We start from the raw sequence: 13,618 nt of genomic DNA on the forward strand, positions 1-13,618 counted from the left end.
TAGTCAGTGCCACCTGCCATGGGGCAGCATCCTGGTGACTTAAGGGCCACAGTATGGCTGCATGAATGGTGGTTTCTGAAATGGTGCACAACTCTTGGTAAGGATCTGTGCAGAACAGAGGACAATTTCCTTCTCAATTGTCACAAAAGTTGCAATCCTAGAAAATCCAGTGTATATTAGAGCCATGCAAAAATACTCAGTGCTTATATGTAAAACAGCTAGGTTTAGAGCTCTGGTCACTGTAAACAGGTTTTTCCACTGGGATGACTGTCAAACTTAGGACCTCTCTGATGGTTGTGCAGGTTGTGCACTGCACAGCCATTTACTTCATCATGGAAATGAATAGTGCCCCCTAGGGCTGTGGAGTACACAGCGACCTGGGTGGGCATTTCAAAAGTTGTATGGAATGCGGGAGAATTATTTGCTGGGCGAGACTGTCCTGAACATTGCAGGATGCAGACAGCACACACACATATGCCAAATGCCAGCATTTCCACGTGGATAAACAGAGACAGAAGGTTTAAGTAACTGGTCACTTCCTGGCCATGGCTTTGAGCAAAAGAGGTGGGGGGGCATCTCCGGTCTCTGAGAAGGATGCTCCTGGACCCCACAGAGAATCACAACAACCCACAAGAGGACATTCCCCAAGGCCTGGCCACAGGGACTGCTCGAGCCAAGTCAGCTGATGACAAGAAAGACCCACAATACAGCCCCAGAGGTCTGCTCAGCTCCATCCTGGGCCTGTCTCGCGGGCTGGGGGCTGTGACTAAGCCTAGCTGTGGGGTAAAGGTGGACTGGAGCCTCCTCTTCTGGGCTGCTGGGCTTCCATAGCTGGCAGGACTGGCAAAGCAATTCCTTAAGAGGGAAGGGAGAAGTGTGTGTGTGTGTGTGTGTTTGCGTGTGTGTGTGTGTGTGTGTATGCATGCATGCATGCACACACACACCCATGCCCACACACAGACTCCTGCCACCTCCGCTGCTAATAGGAGGGCAGACACTTAAACCCTTCCTTGTAGCTTTCACACCCAGGGGTGGGGACTTGGCCAAGGCTGGGGTGGGGGTAGAAGTAGAATGGGAGATTGAAGAGGGGGAACTGAGATTTCATTCCGGCCATTTTGAACAAGACCAGGTAGGAAGGAAGGAACGGGGAGCCTCGATTCCCAGCTGAAGCTGAGCAGTGGTTCCCCCACCCTCGCACAGGGCCTGACTCTAATGTCTTCTGATGGGACAAATTGGTGAGCACAACTATTAGCTGAGTGACATCAAAAGGCATTAATCTCTGGTTCCTGAGCAAGACCAGCACCACATTAGTGCCTCACACCCAGTCATTATTAAGACTTTAGCCCAAGGGTGTAATAAATGTTTTATGGCATGCAAACCAAGGTAATGGAATGCAAATCCCATAATATAGCCATACATTTATTTTCTAATGGAGCAAATGATGATGTATTTTATCTGAGAAGAGCTGCCTGATAGGGTCTGCTTGGGAAATTCGAAGTTAGAGACCCAAAGGGTGAGTGGGTGGCCCTGCTCTGGTGTGGGCTGGGGGTGAGCAAGGGTAGCAGTCACGGTGGGACTTCCCAGAAATGGTCAAGCCTTCATACGCACATACCTTTTGGACAAGCCCATCACCCTTGCTCTAGGTCCCTCAAGTACCACCCCCCTTTTGGGGCATATACCAAACATTCTGAGGCTTAATTAAAACCCCTTTGCAGAGTGCCCCCCTCCCAGGATCCCCCACCCCTAACCAGAGCTGCATACCCATAAGCTACTCAGACAATATGAATTGGCTTTCCCAAAATATGGCAGCATTAAGGTGCAAAATGTTAATGGATGGAAGGGCGCAGGGCTATTTCTCCAGTGAAGTTAGGGCTTTGCATTGGTGCTGTTTTTATTAAGAAGCCAACACTGTTCAGTTGCAGCCCTGGGGCTGGTAGGGAAGCTGGGCTAACTAGCTGCGGCCACTGCAGCCTTGGGAAGGGCTTTGGTTGACCCAATGCCCCAGGTTTTTCTGGCTGCTGCCTCCCCAAAAACAGCTTTCTGATTATTCCAGTTGTCCAAAAAGTGTATGGGCTCCCTTTTAAAGTCAGAGGGCCTCTTCCTTCCCAGGAAGCCCTTTAGTGACCTCTCTTTTGTCCTTCCCACGCCCAGGCACACAGCACCCACCTGGGCAGCTATCAGGCTCATGGGCCTTATACTGATGTCCAGAGACCTACTCTGTACCTAGATTTATGGGGGCATCAAGAAATCTAAGACCTGTCCCTACCTTCAAGGTCCTGATGATGTAACTAGGGAAAAAGACACACATCTGAAAAGAAATTAACAATGTAAATGATTTAATGGTCACCTGAGTGGTGTATTTGAGGAGTATAGGTTTCCTTGTAGGATTTTTTTTTAAGGCATCCATTGAGAAAAAAGAAATGAACACTATCAGAGAAGAATCCTGATGGAGATACTGTTTTGGGCTAGAGGTATTGAAGACCCCTTAAGATAAAAAATGCATGACTTGGCTCTTCCCTCAGAGAGCTCATACTAGGTGTTCAATTCACATTGGTTTCTGAATGGCTTGAAAACAATGATATCCATTCTCAGAGGGCTGAGACTGGATCTAGAATTGGCACTTCAATGCTTGGCAGTACTTTTGATCTTCTAATATGCCCTCTTGTTTTCCAGAACAATATTGACAACAATAATTCACTGAAAATTTACATCAGACCCTGTGCTAAGCCTTCATTATTTTACTGAATTTTAAAACAACATTAAGAGGAAAGTACCTTTACGATTCTATTGAGAGATGACAGAAGAAACTAAGTCTCAGAGTGAGTCTTACCCAACTTAGTAAGAGCTGGGATTATAAATGGACCTCCCTGCCTGCAAAGCCCATCCTATATTGTCTGCCTCTCCAAATCACAGTAACAGGGGTCAGAGGAGTAAAGCATTGTATTCAAGGACACAGAGAGAGCCTCTGGCTTCAGGCCCTGCTGTCTCCTGCACCACAGTGAGCAGCTCTTGGTTTTTTGTGTGTATTATCCCAGGAGAGGTCTCCCCACACCCAAGGGCCTGTCTCTCTCTCTACCTTCAACTAGTCTGAGGCCAGGAAGAATATCTTTTCACTCTAAGGTATGTCAAATCATGGTTGAACACAACTAAGATCTTAATAACAGTAAATTCAGTGACCCAAATGGATTCTGAGCCTAATTTGAAGATTCTCCATGGATTTGATTTCTCTGTGCTTGGATGCTGTAGGTTGATTGCCCTTGAAGAATAGTTAGGCTGGGATGAGTTACTTGTTGGGTTCTTCTCCGGTTTGACCTGGTAAAGCTTCAGAACAGGCCTCTATAGAACATTACCTTCCAAAGTCTAGAGAATGGGCCAAGCCCACCTGTGGGGGAAGAAAGACAGTAGCAATCAACTTTGAATTCTTCAGGCTGGGTTCAGGGACAGATAGGGGTGGACTTCCAGCAGCCTAAGCAGGGCCAGGAACAGGGAGAGGAGAGAGGCACCTGGGGTACAAAATGTAAGGAGGCACCCACTCTCAGAGTCACACAAGTGCAAACCTTAAAAACAAGGGCCCCCAGGCCAGTCACGGTGGCTCACGCCTGTAATCCCAGCACTTTGGGAGGCCGAGATGGGTGGATCACGAGGTCAAGAGATCGAGACCATCCTGGCTAACACGGTGAAACCCCCGTCTCTACTAAAAAAATACAAAAAACATTAGCCAGGCGTGGTGGCGGGCGCCTGTAGTCCCAGCTACCAGGGAGGCTGAGGGAGGAGAGTGGCGTGAATCCAGGAGGCAGAGCTTGCAGTGAGCGGAGATCGAGCCACTGCACTCCAGCCTGGGCGACAGAGCGAGATTCTGTCTCAAAAAAAAAAAAAAAAGAAAGAAACCTTTGGCAGCCATCCAACATCCTTAACCATCTTTTCCTTTCCATTTCTCAGCTCTGCGTTCCTTGATATTCTGCTTGGGCACAGACTAGCTGAAGGGAGACAGAGAGTCTCTTGGGCCTGGGTAATAAACACACCTAAAAACCAAGAGCTTCTCATTGCAGGGCAGGAGACAATAGGGGCCTGAAGTCAGAGGCTGTCCCTTGGGAGCAAATGAAGTGATTGGCTTCACTCTCAGGTTCCTGAAGCCTCTCCCAGGTGAAGACAAGAGGGTTACTAGCAGCTCCAGGCTTACTTCTGGCCAGTCCCAGGGGAAAAAGAGAGCTCCTCCTTCCCAGGAGCTGCAGCAATAGCTTTCACTGGCCCAGCCCAAGTCTAATGCCCACGGCTGAAATGATCACTGTGGCTGGGGACTAACCAGCTCTACTCATGGGCTGACTCCTGGGGACCCCAGACATTCAACCACATTTGGAACCACATAGATTTAGTGAAGATGTGGGTTCTCCGAAGGAGAATCTGGTTGCTCTTGTAGGAGGGATGGGTGCTGAACAGGCAAACTCAAGAGCAGTCAACTCAACAGCTGGAGACGCTTCTAAAACTCTGGCTTCTCTGGAGGCCCACAGGACTCCTGCCCAAATCTGCGTTATTTGTGGGCCTCCTCTGTAGGCTTTCCTAAGGCATGAAATGCTTAAAATGCTTCTTGCTCATCTTTAGCCACCTAACCCTCTTCCCTAAGGCTCTGGCCAATGACTTGTGCATTACAGTCACTCAGGAAGAATTTGCTGATGTTGTCAAAGAATGAATGAGAAACTGTGCTAGGGCTGGGCCCAAAACTTTTATTAACTGCAGGGTTAAAAGCTATCGAGGGTCAGGGGCACCACAAAGGGGCAGAGGGAGTGAGTCAATTAACACCTGCCTTTTTATTTCCAAATCGAATTGTTGCATGAGGTTTGGGGATGATGTAACCACTCGGCAGCGTTGGGGCAGGATTTATGAGCTAGGGTATGTGGAGCAATGGTCTGAGCAGGCAGCTGGTGAGAGGCACTTACCCTGACTGCCCTCACTTGGAATCCTCCCGAAAATAATAGCTGTATAATATGAAGGCATCTTGGCAGAAGGACCGCTGCACCCAGGGTGGACCGGAGCTGAATCACTTTTTCCTGGGTTGGTATGGAAGGGTGTCCAGTTCAGGCATGGCTTCGTGTTGGGAGGGGAAGAGAGTGGGAATGTGGCAGGGTGGAGAATGAAGGGGCAGGCAGGATAGCATGTTAGTGCAGCCTTAGGGCCCGGGAATGGGGACATGCGCCATTGGAGTCATCCTAGGTTGAGTAGGGACTGGCATTAGCTAACACAGGGAGTCCATTTGTTAATATCCATTCATTGTCTCCTACCTGAGAGGAGCAGGATTAACCTCTGCTGGAAGTTTCTGGGAATGTGGTTGGCACTGTACGAACTTGCTCACCACTCCATGGCCTGCTGCAGGGCTCGGGAGGGAGGAAGGAAGGCAGGCCTCCCCTCCTGCCTTTCCCACCACTGCTTGGGTCCAAACAATGAATTTTCGACTGGGTCATTAAATGCTGATTAAAGTACTGGAGAAAAGAACGGAAGAAAAAACCAACATCAAGTGTTGTATGTACATACACGCTCTCACCCCAGGCCCCCCTTTCCCTTTCTCAAGCTGCCTCAAAGTTCGTTCCAACCCTCCATTGGAAATGCTATAAAAGGCCAGGTTAATTAAGTCCTATATATTACCAGCACAAACACTTCCAACTTTATTCCGGTGGCTCGGTGAGGGAGGAGGAGGCCGGGCAAGGTCCAGGCAGCTCAGGGTAATAAAACAGAAGACTCAATTACCTTGTACATTTGCAGTTTTATAAAATCATTTAAAGTTCTGCCAATGAAAAGCACAGTGGAGAGGCACTGGAATTCTGACATCCAGCAAAAGCTTAGGGAACCAGGATTCCCTTAGAGTTGTCACAGATAGCAAAGTCATCCTGGCCATCTCCCTCTTCCCTGGGCAGGAAAGTTATCTCCATAGAGTGGCCCACGGCAAAATATGGAGGAAGGAAAAAAGGAAAGGGACTCTCCAACAGTGCACTGAGCACCCACTGGGTCTGGAGTGCTGTGCTAGTGCCTTACATAACTCACTGGGGTAGGTATTATCCCCATTTCCAGATGAGGAGACTCAGGCTGCAGAATGAGTCTTTGGTGTCTAACCAAGAGAGACCCAACACCCAGAGCCTGTGCGCCTCGCCTGTTATATTCCAATTCCTGCCCCTCCCTTTAAGCTACCAGGCCTGCTAGCTGCATGTCATGGCCTAATATTAGAGGACAGTCTCTGGAGCCCATGGGCCTGAATTCAAATCCCAATTCTACCACATCTTAGCTGTGTGCTCTTGGGCAAATTACTTAACATCTCTGGGCCTTAGAGAAATTACTTTCCTCATTTGTGCCATTTAATCTGCTAGCAATGCCATCAGAAAGGTACTAATATCGTTTTCACAATGCTGTATAAAATGCTTGGAGTCCAGAATATGATATATATTGGTTATTATTGTGATTAGTTATTTTCTTTCTTTCTTTTTGAGACAGAGTCTCGCTCTGTTGCCCAGGCTGGAATGCAGTGATGCCATCGTGGCTCTCTGTAGCCCCAACCTCCTGGGCTCAAGCAATCCTCCCACTTCAACCTCCCGAGTAGCTGGGACGACAGGCATGCACCACCATGCCCAGCTAATTTTTTTTTTTTTTGTAAAGATGGAGCCTCACTATGTTTCCTAAACTAATCTTGAACTCGTAGGCTCAAGCAGTCCTCAAAGCTCTGCCTCCCAAAGTGTTGGAATTACAGGTGTGAGCTACTGTGCCCAGCCCTATTGTGATTATGATGCTAGCTATACCTCTACTTGTCTTGACCCACTCATTCTGCTTTCCAGTATAATAGCCAGTGAACCAGCTATACAAACCATGCTCCAGTGCTTAAAAAAAAAAAAAGGGTTAGAGGAGTTCTCCCAACTTCTTTCTCTATACCACAGTGACCTAATTCACACGCAGATTCTCCCATTTCCAAGTCTTACGGAAGGGCAGGAATCTATTTCCAATTGAGGAACCCTGTTTTTTCTTGCGGGATGAACAAAAACAAGAGCTATATATAAATAAAAAAACAACTTGTTTTCTTCTTCAATAAATAGAAACTGTTCGACATGCCTACACCTTGAGAAATGGGAGTAAAAACCTTCCATTCAACAGCAGCCTCCCAGGGGAGGAGTTATTCTCTGGGCTATAGCCACAGTGACCCAGAGCAATGTTTCCCAGGAGGCTGGAGAGAATTAAGCCCAAAGTTCTCTCATCTTGATCAAATCTGTCAGGGCCTCAATGGGAGAACCTGGGTGGGGCTGGGGCTGAAAGGCAATGCAGCTATGGACCACCAGGGGCATAAGGGGATAGCAGCTGGCACACGGTAGACTCTGACACTTGTGCTGACTGAATGAATGATGTTCTTACACCCTGAGCACCTCCCAGACCCTCCCACGTGGAGAGCTTCCTCTAAGAGAGGCAGATGAGCTATGTGATGTTTTCTTAAAAGATTCACTGTAGGCTTTGGGGGTGGCTCACGCCTGTAATCCCAACACTTTGGGAGGCTGAGGCAGGCGGATCACGAGGTCAGGAGATTGAGACCATCCTGGCTAACATGGTAAAACCCCAACTCTACTAAAAATACAAAAAATTAGCCAGGTGTGGTGGCAGGTGCCTGTAGTCCCAGCTACTTGGGAGGCTGAGGCAGGAGAATGGCGTGAACCCGGAAGGCAGAGCTTGCAGTAAGCTGAGATTGCGCCACTGCACTCCAGCCTGGGCGACAGAGTGAGACTCCATCTCAAAAAAATAAATAAATAAAATTTTAAAAAACGTTCACTGTAGTATCTCCAGTGCCACCCCCTTTTCTAGAATCTTGACATCCCCACTCCTTGAAACTGGGCAGAACTTGCAAATGAAACGTAGCAGATGTGATGCTGCACAACTGGCAAAGCTAAATCCTAAGAGGTAATGTGGCTTTCACTTGTCACTCTCTCCTGGGAACCTGGCTGCCATACTGTGAGGAAGCTCAAGCTATCTGGAGAGGCCACACACAAGATATTCTGGCCCAGAGTAGCATCTAAGGTCCCAGCTGACAGCCAGCCCCATCCACCAGACACATGAGTGAACAAGCCTTCTGATGATGCCAGCCCACAAAAGTTGAGTCACCTTCAGCCTTCGAATCTTCCAGCTGAGGCCCATATGCTGTGGAGCAGAGACAAAGCTTCCCTGCTGTACCCCATCTGAATTCCAGACCCATAGAACCTATAAACATAATAAATGGTTGTTTTACACCACTAAATTTGGGGTAATTTCTAACCCAGCAATACATAACCAGGATAGCCAAATGTACCTTTCAATGCCAGGTTCAGTTCTGGGGACAGCTGTGTAAGAAGATCATTGACCAACTGAAGAAATTCCCAAGCACTGTTATTAGGGGAGAGGGGCCTGGAACTCTGACCTAGATGTTGATGGCTAGATGGGAGTGGAGGGTGGGGAGGACTCAGTCATGACCCTCCTATTCCTGAGAGAGGAGTAGCCTTGTTCTGGGGCAGTAGGGAGGTATCGTGGGAAGAGAACAGGCTTCAGACAGGGATTCTAGTGTCTCTCTTGCAGGACACTTGGGCAGATTAAATAAGTGGCAAGCTTGATGCAAGGACTCTGAATAAATAATATCATGAAAGGTCTTTCGATTACCCATTCCAATCTGCAAATAAATACGAGGTTTTTATTTAAAAAAAAAAAAAGGTGCTGTAGGATGTCGCCTCTGATTTAAGGAGAGGAAGGAAGATTAAAACCTAACTCCCCTTGTCTCAAGGTTTTAACGTGTAGAAAATAGGCATAAGGAGGAGGATGTGGATTGAAGCTTTGGCTTCACGAATAGCAGCAGACGGCTGGGCACCGTGGCTCATGCCTGTAATCCCAGCACTTTGGGGGACCAAGGCAGGCAAATCATTTGAGGTCAGGAGTTTGAGACCAACCTGACCAACATGGTGGAACCCTGTCTCTACTAAAAATACAAAAAAAAAAGTTAGCTGGGTGTGGTGGCACATGCCTGTAGTCCCAGCTGCTTGGGAGGCTGAGGCAGGCTTGAACCTGGGAGGCAGAGGTTGCAGTGAGCCGAGATTGTGCCCCTGCACTCCAGCCTGGGTGATAGAGTGAGACTCCATCTCAAAAAAAGAAAAAAAAAGAAAAGAAAAAAAAAACAAAACAAAAATGAAGCTCAGCAGATGCCCAATAACAACAAAGGAAGGGCAGCTATTGGAACCTGGCATTCTCTGTGCGGCGATCTTTCATTCAAGATTCAAGTTTGTTTTTGTTTTTTGTTTTTTTTAAGAGACAGGGTCTTGCTCTGTCTCCCAGACTGGAGTGCAGTGGCATGATCATAACTTACTGCTGCCTCAACCTCCTGGGCTCAAAGTGATCCTCCCACCTCAGCCTGGGACTGGGACTATAGGCATGCACCACAATGCCTAGCCAATTTTTTTTTTTTTATTTTGTAGAGATAGGATCCTACTATACTGTGCGGGCTGGTCTTGGACTCCTGGCCTCAAGCAATCCTCCTGCCTCAGCCTCCCAAAGTGCTAGGATTATAGGCGTGACCTACCAAGCCCAGCAGGATTCAAGTTCTTTCATTGTTATAGGATTATTCAGGCTTTCTATTCTTTTGTCAGTTTTGGTAATCTATGTTTTTCTACGACTTTGTCCATTTTGTCTAAATTTTCACGTTTATTGGCATAATGTTGCCCAAGTGCCTTTTTAATCAACCAGGAAGTTCCCTCTTTGATCAAACCTCCAAAATTGTGTTGTGGGGTAACCCCATATTCTCTTGTCTAGTGGCCATGGAGGTAGTGGTTTTGCCACCACCACTTGCAGCCACCTGCTGCATTTTCCTGGGCTTCCCAAGGCAGAGTGGAGAATGCATTCTGAGCATCAGCAAGTTAGAACTGCTGTTCACCCAGAAAGTTCAAGGAAAAGCCAAATCCCTTCCTAGCACAGACTCCTGAAGACAGCTCAAATGTGCCACTGGATGATTAGGGTTTGGGTCTGACCAAGCCATCTTCCCTACCCCACTTTCAGCAAGTAGCTCCTTTCCTCCTTGCCGATTTCCCAAGCTGAGCCAACGCTGAGCTCACTTTGGCAGCAGTGGTCATGCGTGTTCCACTCTCACATCTATTGCTTATTTATTCTCCACTGAGGACAAGCAGCATCTAGCAGGCTGGGATCTTGGGGTGAGAGGAGAGCTTATGGGGTAGCAAGGGGTTATCTGTTTATCCCAGAGTGATCTCCCATTTGCTCATGCTGAAGTGAGGATGGACAGGTGTCACCTCAGCAATGGTTCAGTGAGCTGCCCATTTGGGAGGTACCCTGCTGTTTGCCTTTTCCAGGGGAGCTCCCTCCCTTCTTGACAATTTCAGAAAAACTGCAAAGGATGGGACTGGTGGGTGGTTCTACCGAGCCCTGGCTTTTTGGGGAGTCCCTGGCTTGCAGTCTTCAGACTCCACCTGCCTCCTCAGTTGGGTTTTCCCTGGCACCCCCCTTAGCTCTGCCTCCTTCCGAGGGTGGCTGCCCTGAGGGTCCTGGCCGCACTGCCCTCCATCTGGCTGCTCAGCTGAGGAGAGCAGAGGACACAAGCAGCTGCTGTGCTGTCTGCCAGGGTCAAAGGTCTCCGCAGGGTCAGCCAGGAATTGGCCGCTCAGCCAGCACTGGAACCTGATGCTCTAGGGGATGAGTGAGAGCCTGGGTGGGCACTGAAGGGGTTAAAAGAACGTGGTGGAAGATGGGAGAATGGAGGCACGCGGCACTGCTGGAAAAAAGCTAGCCCTGTGCATGGATAATTAGAACTGAACCTCAGTAAACAATGCCTTTTCCCCTCATTAAGGACAAATCTGTATGTATAATGTGCCTATTTTCTCTTTCATTAACTTATAAATGGCCACTACTTTAAAGCCATTTAACCAGCAGTTTTGACTTGCCCGTCAACTCAGGGTCTGACATGTTTTCTCCCCTCCTACGAGGACAGAGGTGCCCCCACTCGGGACACAGCTCCCATGGGGAGAGGTTGTGTGGGTGCTCCTCTAGAACACCACCTACAGACCTGTAGCAGTTTCCAGAAGGCAGTGCAGATAGGCGTGGTTGGGGGAGGCGGAGGCCTGGCTCCCATGTGGTCCTTCTGCCCTAGGCCCAGGCAGCCCCTCCTGGTCCATCCCGTACTCTCAGCTGTCCTTGATGACTCACTCACTCTCATGCTCTGAATTGCTTTGTCTGTGCCCTTGAGTTATTAAAGGACCTTGACTCTTCTTTAAATAGGGAGCCCATGAGAATGTGCCCAATCTGCAAGCATTCTTCAAGATGGCCAGCAACAAGCTGGGACAAGAGATCCCAAAAGTAAGATAATATGCCTGCATTCAGGCAGCTCAGTCCAGCCAAGACCAGCACGCATTCATACATAGGGAAGTGGTGCCTGAAGAGAGGCTCACGTCAAGTGGAAGTCTTCACCGAACCTTGGGAAGGCTTTCCAGATGACAGTGTGTTTCCTCCATCAGCCTGGAAACTTCCTGAGAATTGATATCAAATCAAGTCTCCCTCATCAGGCGAGGTGCTTCAGAGGATATTGACTAGGCCCTTCCCAACAGGCTAGGAGATCTTCTGGGGAAAAAGACCAGGTCTCTAGACGCCAGGGTTAGGAACTATTGCTCCTATCAGATTGAAAATCCCATGAGGCAGAGATCTATCCGAGGGCAGGGCCTTGCCTCTCTGTCCTTTGCTGGGTAGCCCTCCCAGGACCCTGCATAAAGACAAAGCCTGGCCCCTACAGCAGCCCCTTTGCATCTCTACCTCCTTTTGGGGGCTCCAAATATGCCCCAAACTTGTGCCAGGGCTTGGGAAGATGGGTTAGTGGGAAATGGGGAGAAGGACAATCCCCGCTCTCTGGAGCAGCCATAGGCATTTCAATATTGGAGTGGCACTAATCCACACAGCAATGGCGAGAGAGGGAAGGGGACTAGAGTGAACACTTAGGGAGTGCTCACCTTGTGGCGGCAAGGGGCATGCACATGACCTGTTCTGTTATTCAACCTATAAACTCATAATCCTGGGAGGTGGATAATATTTCCCCATTTGTAAAATGGGGACGAACTGGAGGCCCAGAGAGGTAAAGCAATTCACTCAAAGTCACACAGCCAGTTGGTGGTGGAACTAGGAATCAAACAGTCTGTCCCGTTCTAAAGTCCAGGCTCTTTCCACTATATCCAAATGCCACCTTGGATAAGTAAAAGAGGCTCATGAATAGTAGAGGGGAGGGAAGATGAGGAATAAAGAGTAAGAATGGAGGAGTCGACTCTCCTGGGAGCCTCTGCTAAACCTCAACTGCAGGAAAGATTTGGAGAGGCCAAAGACCTTCTGAGGATCTTCTGATGGTGAAGCTGGGGAGAGTCCCACTTCTGAACCCCATCTGTATCTTCCCTGGGTATGAAAAGTGGAGAGTCCTCAGCCCCAGTGAGGGACCATGTGCATAAATTCAGTTGTGCCTCAAAAATGCCACCTCCTGGCTGGGCATGGTGACTCACACCGGTAATCCCAGCACTTTGGGAGGCCGAGATGGGCAGATCACTGAAGTTCGGGAGTTTGAAACCAGCCTGGCCAACATGGTGAAACCCCGTCCCTACTAAAAATACAAAAATTAGCCGGGTGTGGTGGTGCATGCCTGTAATCCCAGCTACTCAGGAGGCTGAGGCACAAGAATCGCTTGAACCTGGGAGGCAGAGGTTGCAGGAGCTAAGATCACGCCATTGCACTCCACGCTTGGTGACAGGGGGAGACTCCATCTCAAAAAAGAAAAAAAATTGCCACCTCCTGATAATAGTTTAACATTAGGCTGACTTCTGATGGATATTATGTTGTTCCACTGTTGAGATAAGATCCCCATCATCATGATCATTAGCACTGTTAATCATTCCAAAGAATTGGAAACAACCTGAATACCCATCCACAAGAGGATGTAGATGACTCATCTGTGGAATATGTAGAATGCTATACAGCATGCATTGCTCAAAGAAATGAAGTAGCTCCATGTGGCAGGACATGGCTAAATCTCCAAGACATACTGCTGAGTGAAAAAAGACAACTTGCATGTGATATTATTTATGTAAAAAGAAAAAGTGCCAGGCTGGACGCGGTGGCTCATGCCTGTAATCCTAGCACTTTGGGAAGCTGAGGCGGGAGGATCACTTGAGGCCAGGAGTTCAAGACTAGCCTGGGCAACATAGTGAAACCCTGTCTCTAGAGAAAAAAAAAACAAAAAAACAGCCAGTCCTGGTGGTGTGGGCTTATAGTCCCAGCTACTTAGCAGGCTGAGGCAGGAGGATCGCTTGAGCCCAGGAGCTCCAGATTACAGTGAGCTATGATCATACCACCACACTCCAGCCTGCGACAGAGTACCTGTCTCAAAAAAACAAGGAAAACAGAAATGGCCAAAGCACTTTCAATGGATACATATTGTACTTAAAGGGTCTGCAAAATACACATCAAGCTGATAACAGTGGTTACCTCTGATTGGGGGTGGTTGTAACCAGATGGGAGGATCAAAGGGGACTTCAGGTTTCACACGGTGACCACCTGTCCAGGTTTGCCCAGGATGGCTTCTGCTTTCTCTGTTGCTGGTGAA

The 13,618-nt window shown here is 48.4% G+C and overlaps 1 long non-coding RNA gene across 2 annotated transcripts in view; it reads right to left on the reverse strand.

Moving 5' to 3' along the window:
* Positions 1-2,321: 2,321 nt before the first annotated feature.
* LOC101149896 (uncharacterized) overlaps positions 2,322-13,618 on the reverse strand; it is an 80,939-nt gene continuing 69,642 nt past the window's right edge. For both annotated transcript variants that reach the window (XR_008669128.2, XR_008669127.2), the window contains exons 2-4: positions 5,277-5,474; positions 4,935-5,045; positions 2,322-3,382 (exon numbers count right to left, since the gene is read on the reverse strand). This is a non-coding gene — a long non-coding RNA (uncharacterized lncRNA). The remainder of the gene's footprint in view (positions 3,383-4,934; positions 5,046-5,276; positions 5,475-13,618) is intronic.

Source organism: Gorilla gorilla, chromosome 8 (assembly GCF_029281585.2).
Source record: "Gorilla gorilla gorilla isolate KB3781 chromosome 8, NHGRI_mGorGor1-v2.1_pri, whole genome shotgun sequence".
NCBI lineage: Eukaryota > Metazoa > Chordata > Mammalia > Primates > Hominidae > Gorilla > Gorilla gorilla.